Raw genomic sequence first — 10,089 nt, forward strand, 5'->3', positions numbered from 1 at the left:
GCGATCGATGACCAAGCGCACGTCTCTGCCTTGCGTGCGTTTTAAGCTCTGCAGCAAGAATAAACGCTTCACTTCCTGTAGCCAGCAGGTGGCGCTAGGATTTTAAGTCATGGTGTCCTTGTAGATGTCATCATATCGCGACTCTTGTCTTACATGTGTAGTTTGGAGTTGATTGGACCAAATATGTCCAAGATACAGACGCTCGTGTTTTGATGGCATGTGATCAGACTTTGACTCCACGCCATGGTCAGAGTATGGTGTTTTCCTATTTTTTAGCAGGTAAAAATACCAGTTAAATGTCAACAGTTGTCTTTATTGTCGTTCTGTTATTTAATAAATGCAACAAACTATAGTTTTTATATATATTGTATAACTATATATATATATATGTATATATATAACTTTATAACCTGTGTTATCAAATATGTTGTGCGGCTCCAGACAGATTTAAATTGGGGGAAGAGGGGACGAAATGGCTTTTTCAATAGTTACATTTTGTGTCTTGATCAAACCATGGTGTTACACTGACCTCTGGTGCCTTAATATTGGCACTACAGGTGTAATTCAATATTAAGTCACTAGAGAGCAGTGTTGGACCATTAACTACAGAAATGGTGTTTTCATTTTGTTTATCAAATTTATAAGCCTCACCACGGTCACACAGATTGATGAAAAGTTTAAATTTTGATAACTTTAGATCTTCATCTTGTTTTGTACACATGCATCAAATTTTTACGTTGATTTGATGAAGGCCCTATGAGAAGTGAGTCAAACTGTAAGACATAGAAAAACAAGACATTTGCTGTTGCCACCAGGGGACGCTGTGATTTTAAGTCACGATTTCTGTACCGATGTCTTCAGGTCGCGACTCTTGTCTTATGTGTATAGTTTGGACTCGATTGGACAAAATATGTCCAAGATACAGGAGCCTGTGTTTTGATGGCGTTTAATCAAACTTTGAGGCCACACCACGGTCAGACGGTTTTGCTAAAACTTAATCCTTCAATAACTTTAGATCTCCATTTTGTTGTGATGACGATCGTCTAAATTGTAAGTTGATTTGATGAAAGCTGTAGGAGGAGTACTTAAAAGAAAAAATATCGAATATGACCAAAATGGCCACTAAAGTCAAACTGGCGGGCTTCCTGTTGCGTTATTCATAATGCACTGATGGACTTTTTTGTGCATCTAGTCATGATACACAATAGTCTTTGTTTTTTTTGATGATCGGTGAATGCTAAATGAGGGGCTTTTCCGTAGGTGGCGCTATTGAGCGGTTTTGACACACCCGTTCCCAAATACTTCAGAATACGTAAACTTGCGCACATTTCTAATTTACTGTACACTTTAGAAACCTTTTGAGCACGTTAAAGCCCTCAAAAAGCCAATTCACTGAGCGAAGAAAAATAATAATAACTAGGGCTACGTTGTAGCACTAACGGGCCCGAGCACAGGCAATTTCTAGTCTGTTGCGGTCGATGAAGAGAGAACGTTCGATGACCAAGCGCTAGTCTCCGCATTGCATGCGTTTGCGCTCTGCGGCAAGGATGATTGCTCCACTTCCTGTAGCCAGCCGCTGGTGCTGAACTAGAGGTAAGTAACCTTCAAACTATACAACATAACCTATTGCTTTATCTATCATCATATGCTTACATGCCTCAAGTTTTGTGTAATATGTAATTGTTATAAAAGTTACCGTTTATTTATCACGTCTAATGAACAGATTGAAGCAAGTTAACTCCACAGTCTTGTTTTGGTTGTGACTTTATTTATTTTTTTAATAAGTGACTATCAATACGCTACACGTGTACGTTGCATGTGATAATAACTGTTTCACCATTATTCTGATACAGGCTGATATATCCACCATTACTATTTTCACATTGTTAATTTAGTCTGTCATGGAGTTGTAGAGTCAATTAGACAGTATAGATAAGATTATAATGTCCACACATCAGTGTTGTAAACACTTCTCCAGTTAATTATATAATTATGTTTTCACACTGAGGGAAGTGGAGAGACTTGATGTGGACTGTTATCAACAGCTCTGTGGGAGATCATCACCTTGAATATTACAGATGAGGTAGAAAGACATTTTATCTATGTGTATAATGTTGTATTTCTTTCTCACGTTTTATCAAAAGCGATTTAAAGTATGTGCATTTAACCATTAGGATACAAACCCAGACCCCAGTACATTGGTTCTATCTGAAATATGTGGTGCTTCATACACAACACAAAACATTCATAACAGTGCGCTTCTGCTCCTCATTAATGCAGCTCCTGATGTCCTCAGCAGCAACATGGTGGAGATCTGCAGCGTCATGCTGGTCAACTGGAAGACAACTGATCAAGATTAAAAGATTAAGATTAAGATCCATTTATTCGTCCCAAACAAATGCACAGACATGCAAAGGCACACTCATGCAGGTAGGGAAATTTAATCTCTGCTTTTTACCATCTGGTGCAGGACACACAGAGCAGTCAGCGACCATGTACGGCGCTCGGGGAGCAGATGTTTGGGGAGTGAGGTGCCTTGCTCAGGGGCACTAGAGAGGGTAGGGAGACTTTTGGATTTTTGGACAGATCAATCCAGGTTCGTCTTTTAAGTACAGATGGCCTGCGAATGTCATGGAGTTTTACAGTGAATTAGACAGTTTAGATATGATTTTAATCTCCAAACATCAGTGTTGTAAACAGTTCTCAAATTAATGATATAATTATGTTTTCACACTGAGAGAAGTCGAGAGACTTGATGTGGACTTCTATCAATAGCTCTGTGGGAGATTATCACCTTGAATATTACTGATGAGGTAGAAAGACATTTTATCTATTTATACAATGTTGTATTTCTTTCAGTACTTTTATCAGAAGGGACGTAAAATATGTACATTTAACCATGAGGATACAAACCAAGACCACAGTACAACGGTTCTATCTGAAATCTGTTGTGCTTCATACACAACACAAAACATTCTTTAACAGTGAGTTTTTTCATCTTCATAGATGAAGAACTGCAGCACCTGATGTCCTCAGCAGCAACATGGTGGAGATCTGATTTGATACACTTTAGATAAGAACCCAGTGTTTTATATTTCTGCTTTGTCATAAGAGACAGAACATGGTCATCACAGCTGTGTCCTTCAGGCTCGTCTGTCCCTAATAAAATGATAGGAAACATGACAGTATGTCATAATTATAGAGAAAGAGTTACATATGAACAAAGTGTGTATTCTTATTTTCGGTGGATATTCAACTATGTATTTGAATATGCTTTTGGATTAAAACGTGCACTACCATGACAATGAATGTTTAGTATGGAGCTATTTCACATTAAAAGTATTGCATTATAATTTAACACATTATGTATTATGTGCAATACTTTGTAAGTAATGAAAACAGGTCTGTACCTGGAGTCAGTGTTCAGTCTGGTTGGATTCAAGTTGTGTCTCACGCTGGACATCCTAGAGGAACATTGAACACAAATACACAGATATGTTAAGTCATACATGTGCCATGTTATCTGCTTAACAGACTTTTACATGGTAATAATAAAATATTAATTCAAAGTTAATCAGATCATAATCATTTCAGCTTAGGAAATAGGTAGTGCATATTAGCCTACAATTCTGTATGACACTGTCTGTTCTAGTAAAGTTACAAGGCTATGATTTACTCATATTTAACAAAAGAATTCAGTGAAGTCTGTCTGAGATTAACGATTTAAATACTGAAGGTGGGAGACACGGTTACTTTTCACTGTAACACGTTACAACACTACTCTGAAGAAAGAGCTTTAGGACACGTAATGCTCCTTTGAACAGCTGCTCTTGCAATGCAGATGTGACTTTAAACACTCAGGTTTCTCAGGTTTCAGTTAGCATCGCTAGCCCGCTAGCGCAGCTAACTTACAAGCCGACACACAGTCTCCTGTCTCAGAGTCATCCGCATAAAGTAACGCTTATATCTGCTGGGTGGACCCGCTCATGTCGTTTCATGTCGGTGTTTGTCGGTAATAACCCCAATCGAATCGCAGGACAGTTACTGCACCCATGCGAAGATATTGTTTAGCCTCGGGGCTAGCGCAACTATGCTAACAAGTTGCTTTAACACACGCTGCAAATCACTTCTAACAGATCGAAATAAAATAGTTAACTTCACTTACCACAGAAACGAGAGAGCAGTCGCCTTTTACATGTCCGTCAGATGAACAAGCAGAACAGCAAACTGTGCTACTGATTCGATGTGTGAGTGGACCGTCACCACAGACTCAGCTCTTAATGAAGGAGATTGTCATGATGCGTTCACTTGCAGCTGTGTTAAATTGCGTTTCGTTTTTCATGTCGAGATGATGACCTCAGCTGCCAAGCAGTTAATCATCATGATGAAAAGTCACAGCAATCTTACACTATCAATATCTTGAGACCCATTTCACACAGTTTGAAATGGTTTCGCAAAGTGGCTGAATAGAAATAACTCCAGGTGTGAGTTGACCAAAACAATGCGGTCTAATGATGCGTTCATGGTAACTCCGTTAAAATGAATTTCGTTTGTCATGGTGAGCTGATGAACTTTGATGCCCCGCCATTAACAATCCGCATGATGAAAAGTCACAGTAATATTATGCCTACATTATCAATATCTTGAGACCCATGTGACAAAGTTTGACATGGTTTAGCACAGTGGCTGGGGAGAAATAGATCAAAGAGTAACACCTACCAAAACAAGACATTTCCTAATGCCCCCAGGGGGCGCTGTCCTTTTAAGTCATGATTTCTAGGTAGATGTCTTCCGATCGCGACTCTTGTCTTATGTGTATAGTTTGGACTCGATTGGACAAAATATGTCCAAGATACAGAAGGCCGTGTTTTAATGTTATTCATCAAATTTTAAGGGCACGCCACGGTCAGACGGTGTGGTGAAAAGTGTTTTTTTTGATAACTTTACATCTTCATGTTGTCTTGAGGAGACTCATGTAATTTTTAAGTTGACCTGATGAAGGCCCTACGACAAGTAAATCAAAGTGTAAGACGTATAAAAAAAAAGCATTTCCTGTTGCCACCAGGGGACGCTGTGATTTTAAGTCACGATTTCTGTACCGATGTCTTCAGGTCGCAACTCTTGTCTTATGTGTATAGTTTGGACTCGATTGGACAAAATATGTCCAAGATACAGGAGCCCGTGTTTTGATGGCGTTTAATCAAACTTTGAGGCCACACCACGGTCAGACGGTTTTGCGAAAACTTAATCCTTCAATAACTTTAGATCTCCATTTTGTTGTGATGACGATCGTCTAAATTGTAAGTTGATTTGATGAAAGCTGTAGGAGGAGTACTTAAAAGAAAAAATATCGAATATGACCAAAATGGCCACTAAAGTCAAACTGGCGGGCTTCCTGTTGCGTTATTCATAATGCACTGATGGACTTTTTTGTGCATCTAGTCAAGATACACAATAGTCTTTGTTTTTTTTGAGGATCGGTGAATGCGAAATGAGGGGCTTTTCCGTAGGTGGCGCTATTGAGCGGTTTTGACACACCCGTTCCCAAATACTTCAGAATACGTAAACTTGCGCACATTTCTAATTTACTGTACACTTTAGAAACTTTTTGAGCACGTTAAAGCCCTCAAAAAGCCAATTCACTGAGCGAAGAAAAATAATAATAATAATAATCTTTTCAATTTCAATAGGTCCTCTCACCGATTTCGGTGCTCGGGCCCTAATAATAAGAATAACTAGGGCTACGTTGTAGCACTAACGGGCCCGAGCACAGGCAATTTCAAGTCTGTTGCGGTCGGTGAAGAGAGAACGTTCAATGAGAAGCGCTCGTCTCTGCGTTGCATGCGTTTGGGCACTGCGGCAAGGACTATCGCTTCACTTACTGTAGCCAGCAGGAGGCTCTATGAACTAGAGGTAAGTAACCTTGAAACTATACTACAACAAAACCTATTGCTTTATCTATCATCATATGCTTACATGCCGCAAGGCTTTTTTAATATAAAACTGTTATAAAAGTTACCGTTTATTTAACACGTCTAATGAACAGATTGAAGCAAGTTAGCTGCAGGGTCGTATGTTTGGTTGAGACTTTATGTTTTATTATAATAAGTTAATATCAATATGCTACACGTGTAAGTTGCATGTGATAGTAACTATGTTTCACCATTATTCTGTTGAAGGCTGGTATATCCACCATTACTATTCCCACCGCGTTTATTTAGCCTGTCATGGAGTTTTAAAGTGAATATGACAGTTTAGATATGATTATAATCTCCACACATCAGTGTTGTAAACAGTTCTCAAATTAATTATATAATTATGTTTTCAAACCGAGGGAAGTGGAGAGACTTGATGTGGACTGTTATCAATAGCTCTGTGGGAGATTATCACCTTGAATATTACAGATGAGGTAGAAAGACATTTTATCTATTTTTACAATGTTGTATTTCTTTCAGTACTTTTATCAAAAGCGACTTAAAATATGTGCATTTAACCATTAGGATACAAACCCAGACCACAGTACAACGGTTCTATCTGAAATCTGTTGTGCTTCATACACAACTCAAAACATTCTTTAACAGTGCGTTTCTTCTCTTTATAGATGAGGAACTGCAGCACCTGACGTCGTCAGCAGCAACATGGTGGTCAACACGTGGACGACTGCATCATCATCAGAAGCTACACAACACTTCTAAATTCCTCCCTTAAATAAAGATGGCCTGCAACTGTTTAGTGGTAACAGTCATTGCTCATGTCATGGATAACAATTCATTTCTATCTTTATTATTGTTGGTTAAAATAATAGAAACTTATTACAACAATGTGTATCTTTTGCTTTCTGATTTGATACACTTTAGATAAGAACCCAGTGTTTAATATTTCTGCTTTGCCATAAGAGACAAAACATGGTCAATTGGTCATCACAGCTGTGTCCTTCAGGCTCGTCCGTCCCTAATAAAATGAGAGGAAACATAAAAATAATCAGATCATAATCATTTCATCTTAGGAAATAGGTAGTGTACATCATTTTCAAATTCTCTATGAACACTGTCTGTTCTAGTAAAGTTACAATATATTATATCCACCATTACTATTCCCACCGCGTTTATTTAGCCTGTCATGGAGTTTTACAGTGAATATGACAGTTTAGATATGAGTATAATCTCCACACATAAGTGTTGTAAACAGTTCTCAAATTAATTATATAATTATGTTTTCACACCGAGGGAAGTGGAGAGACTTGATGTGGACTGTTATCAATAGCTCTGTGGGAGATTATCACCTTGAATATTACAGATGAGGTAGAAAGACATTTTATCTATTTTTACAATGTTGTATTTCTTTCAGTACTTTTATCAAAAGCGACTTAAAATATGTGCATTTAACCATTAGGATACAAACCCAGACCACAGTACAACGGTTCTATCTGAAATCTGTTGTGCTTCATACACAACACAAAACATTCTTTAACAGTGAGTTTTTTCATCTTCATAGATGAAGAACTGCAGCACCTGATGTCCTCAGCAGCAACATGGTGGAGATCTGATTTGATACACTTTAGATAAGAACCCAGTGTTTTATATTTCTGCTTTGTCATAAGAGACAGAACATGGTCATCACAGCTGTGTCCTTCAGGCTCGTCCGTCCCTAATGAAATGATAGGAAACATGAAAGTATGTCATAATTATAGCGAAAGAGTTACATATGAACAAAGTGTGTATTCTTATTTTCGGTGGATATTCAACTATGTATTTGAATATGCTTTTGGATTAAAACGTGCACTACCATGACAATGAATGTTTAGTATGGAGCTATTTCACATTAAAAGTATTGCATTATAATTTAACACATTATGTATTATGTGCAATACTTTCTAAGTAATGAAAACAGGTCTGTACCTGGAGTCAGTGTTCAGTCTGGTTGGATTCAAGTTGTGTCTTACGCTGGACATCCTAGAGGAACATTGAACACAAATACACAGATATGTTAAGTCATACATGTGCCATGTTATCTGCTTAACAGACTTTTACATGGTAATAATAAAATATGAATTCAAAGTTAATCAGATCATAATCATTTCAGCTTAGGAAATAGGTAGTGCATATTAGCCTACAATTCTGTATGACACTGTCTGTTCTAGTAAAGTTACAAGGCTATGATTTACTCATATTTAACAAAAGAATTCAGTGAAGTCTGTCTGAGATTAACGATTTAAATACTGAAGGTGGGAGACACGGTTACTTTTCACTGTAACACGTTACAACACTACTCTGAAGAAAGAGCTTTAGGACACGTACTGCTCCTTTGAACAGCTGCTCTTGCAATGCAGATGTGACTTTAAACACTCAGGTTTCTCAGGTTTCAGTTAGCATCGCTAGCCCGCTAGCGAAACTAACTTACAAGCCGACACACAGTCTCCTGTCTCAGAGTCATCCGCATAAAGTAACGCTTATATCTGCTGGGTGGACCCGCTCATGTCGTTTCATGTCGGTGTTTGTCGGTAATAACCCCAATCGAGTCGAAGAACAGTTACTGCACCCATGCGAAGATATTGTTAGCTTGCTTGTTAGCGAGCTAGTTAGCCTCCGGCGCTAGCGAAAAAGAAGCCGACACACAGTCTCCTGTCTCAGATTCATCCTTATAAACGAACGCTTATCTCTGCTTGGTGGACCTGGGTTCATGGCGGTTGTTTCGGTAACAGCTGGCATTCGCATCGAACCCGTTGATATACACTGAGCTGGTATGTAGCTCTCGGATTAGCGTCCCTTAGCTATCACGGCTGATTCAAAGGCACCCTGCGAATCACATCGAAATAAAATACTTAACGTGACTTACCACAGAAACGGAGGCGCAGACATCGTTACCGTGACCGTCAGGAGAAGGAGCAGAACATCAAAGTGTGTAATTTACTGGGTATGTGGGTGTAAGCCATTTCATGAGGCGTTCACTTGTACCTGGTTAAAGCCGAACTCACAACACACAGCACAGCTTACACTGTGGCGTCACGTGAATTTCAAACATCTATATCGCTTAAACAAGGAAGTTAAAAACAAATTTACCCCCCTCAGAGTTGTCATGAAGGAAGAACTTAGCGATTGAGACTAAAACCAAAGTTTGAGCAATGCTGTAAAAGGTTTAATTCTCCTCTAAAGTTGGCCACCCTGTAAACACAGTCTGTTAATGCATAGATAACACAAAGCATGGTCTGACACTGCCATCTAGTGACTAAATATTGCAGCACATCTGCCAGATATAGATGTTTTCATACCTCAAACTGGAAGCCACACCACGGTCACACAGTATTATGAAAAGTTGCAATTTCGTTAACTTTAGATCTTCATCTTGTTTTGAACACATGCATCAAATTTTTACGTTGATTTAATGAAGGCCCTACGAGTAGTGAATCAAACTGTAACACATAGAAAAACAAGACATTTGCTGTTGCCACCAGGGGACGCTGTGATTTTAAGTCACGATTTCTGTACCGATGTCTTCAGGTCGCGACTCTTGTCTTATGTGTATAGTTTGGACTCGATTGGACAAAATATGTCCAAGATACAGGAGCCCGTGTTTTGATGGCGTTTAATCAAACTTTGAGGCCACACCACGGTCAGACGGTTTTGCTAAAACTTAATCCTTCAATAACTTTAGATCTCCATTTTGTTGTGATGACGATCGTCTAAATTGTAAGTTGATTTGATGAAAGCTGTAGGAGGAGTACTTAAAACAAAAATATCGAATATGACCAAAATGGCCACTAAAGTCAAACTGGCGGGCTTCCTGTTGCGTTATTCATAATGCACTGATGGACTTTTTTGTGCATCTAGTCATGATACACAATAGTCTTTGTTTTTTTTGAGGATCGGTGAATGTTAAATGAGGGGCTTTTCCGTAGGTGGCGCTCTTGAGCCATTTTGCCACGCCCTTTTCAAAATACTCCAGAATACGTAAATTTTCGCCGCCTTCGAATTTACTGCAAACTCCTACAACTTTTTGAGCACATTAAAGCCCTCAAAAAGCCAATTCATTTAAGCTAAGAAAAATAATAATAATAATAATAATAATAATCATTTCAATTTCAATAGGGCC

The 10,089-nt window shown here is 38.6% G+C and overlaps 2 long non-coding RNA genes across 3 annotated transcripts; both read right to left on the reverse strand.

The window, feature by feature from the left end:
* Positions 1 to 1,432: 1,432 nt before the first annotated feature.
* Positions 1,433 to 4,264, reverse strand: LOC128436984 (uncharacterized). 2 transcript variants are annotated; one of them, XR_008338151.1, is made up of 4 exons: positions 4,166 to 4,254; positions 3,411 to 3,464; positions 2,459 to 3,159; positions 1,433 to 2,346 (listed from the first exon to the last, which is right to left on the reverse strand). It is a non-coding gene; the product is annotated as an uncharacterized LOC128436984 (long non-coding RNA). The 2 variants fall into 2 exon arrangements; XR_008338150.1 differs by lacking the exon at positions 1,433 to 2,346 and having other exon boundaries at positions 2,365 to 3,159; positions 4,166 to 4,264.
* Positions 4,265 to 5,778: 1,514 nt separating this feature from the next.
* On the reverse strand, positions 5,779 to 9,667 carry LOC128438815 (uncharacterized). Its single transcript, XR_008338390.1, has 3 exons — positions 8,836 to 9,667; positions 7,899 to 7,952; positions 5,779 to 7,647 (listed from the first exon to the last, which is right to left on the reverse strand). It is a non-coding gene; the product is annotated as an uncharacterized LOC128438815 (long non-coding RNA).
* Between the last annotated feature and the right edge of the window lie 422 nt (positions 9,668 to 10,089).

Source organism: Pleuronectes platessa, chromosome 1, assembly GCF_947347685.1.
Source record: "Pleuronectes platessa chromosome 1, fPlePla1.1, whole genome shotgun sequence".
NCBI classification, from domain to species: Eukaryota; Metazoa; Chordata; class Actinopteri; order Pleuronectiformes; family Pleuronectidae; genus Pleuronectes; species Pleuronectes platessa.